The sequence below is a fragment of the Octodon degus genome, unplaced genomic scaffold (assembly GCF_000260255.1).
Source record: "Octodon degus isolate 3935 unplaced genomic scaffold, OctDeg1.0 scaffold00093, whole genome shotgun sequence".
Taxonomy (NCBI): Eukaryota; Metazoa; Chordata; class Mammalia; order Rodentia; family Octodontidae; genus Octodon; species Octodon degus.
This window is the reverse complement of record NW_004524669.1, coordinates 8,902,398-8,904,059: the sequence shown is the minus strand read 5'-3', so window position 1 is coordinate 8,904,059 and position 1,662 is coordinate 8,902,398. Positions and strand designations below refer to the sequence as shown.

The 1,662-nt window shown below is 41.2% G+C and overlaps 1 pseudogene; it reads right to left on the bottom strand.

Annotated features, from left to right (window-relative positions):
- Window positions 1-847: 847 nt before the first annotated feature.
- Window positions 848-1,662, bottom strand: part of LOC101578015 — a 3,587-nt pseudogene continuing 2,772 nt past the window's right edge.

Genomic DNA, 1,662 nt, shown 5'->3' with positions numbered 1-1,662 from the left:
CCTAGGAGAGGGTTGGTGGATACTGTCCCCTGAGCTTGGTCGGGACCTACAGTTCACTTCACAGGAGCAGCAGGCCCAGTACTGCCCAGATGCCTGGCAGGGAGGGAGAAGTCACACTGCTCTGAGCCCTTTCAGTCTACAGAGCAGCTGTTGGACCCATGGCAGAGAGGGCATTCTGAGCACCGTGGCGTCTATTAGTTGTGTCCCTGAGCCCAGAGCACACAGGATTGTCCTCAGCACCCCATGCACTTCAAGACCCCAGCGTGCTGTTCTGTGATGCAAGAACTACTCTGCCCTGTGCTTTTTTTTTTTTTTAATCCATGAACTATTTTACTTTATTTATTTATTTATTTATTTATTTATTTATTTATTTATTTATTTTTGCGGAACCAGGGATTGAACTCAGGCCTTTGCGCTTGCCAGGGAAGTGCTTATTCCTCTGAGCCATCTCCCTAGCCCCCATGAACTATTTTATTAAAATCTGATTATGGGACAGAAGTTCTTTAATGAGTCCACCATTATTTTTGTGCTTAACACTGCGCTGTATTGAAAGGTCCTGTAATTACGAATCTTTTTCCAGCTTCTTCAAGTACAGGACACAAATATGGTTCTAACGGCGAGGAAGGAAGAGTCCATCTTACAGCTCCCATGGGGAAAACAGAAGACGAAAAGATGACTTGACTTTGGTTTTTAAAAATTTAATGGTGACCCTGAAATGCCAGATTCACAAGTAAGACAGCAACAATAGAAGATTAAAGCAGCAAGCTACAACTTCACCACACATCATTGAGATTTCTAAAATAGGCAACTATTTTTCTTCTTGCACTCAATCTGTAGAATCTTCTTTTCATTTTTCCTGTTTTGTGGTTGCAGGCAGTTCAAGGCTTGCCTACTGCATAGGCTCAGCTTTTCTCATGGAAATCTCAATCTTTGTTGCAGTCATAGTTATGTGACTTCGCTTTACATTGATCACACTCCATAATTTCATATTTTGATGAAATTCTTTCTCGCCTTCAAATACAATGCGCATATTTAATGAAGTACTGTTTGGTTTTACTCAACTAAGATCTGGAAGTGAATTTTAGCATACATGGAAATGGTGACTTCACCCCTAGGCTGATGCCTGTCATGTTTACAGGGAACAAATTTTTTTCTCAGCATCCTTCTTAGTCCACATGTACTTCCCTGTGGTACAGCCTTCTGGGGCTAAGAATGTGTTAAAGTCAGAGGTTTTTCTTCTGTAACAACTCTAATATTTCATCCCCTCATGGAAACTAGGTACTCCAGAATGATATATATAGACTTATTCTAGACTCTGTAGACTCTGATATGTCTTTGAACATCCTCCATTTTTGCATGAGGTCCCAATCTTAATTTCATCACTGTCTGCATCTTCTTCATTCCCTGACAGTTTATCAAGTGCTTGTTTTATTAGAGAGGCAGATATTCTTAATTCCAAACTCGTCATTGGTTCATCTGGTCTTGGTCTTTTGATTGCCTCTACCAGCTTTGGTGCTTGAATGACATGCTCCTGAAACTTGAGCTTCAGTTCTTTTCTTTTCTTTTTTTTTTTTTTAATTTTATTTATTTATTTGTGTGTGTATGTGTGTGGCCAGCTCAGCCCACCAGGGGGCGGGGTGGCTGGCATGTGGTGCTGGGGGA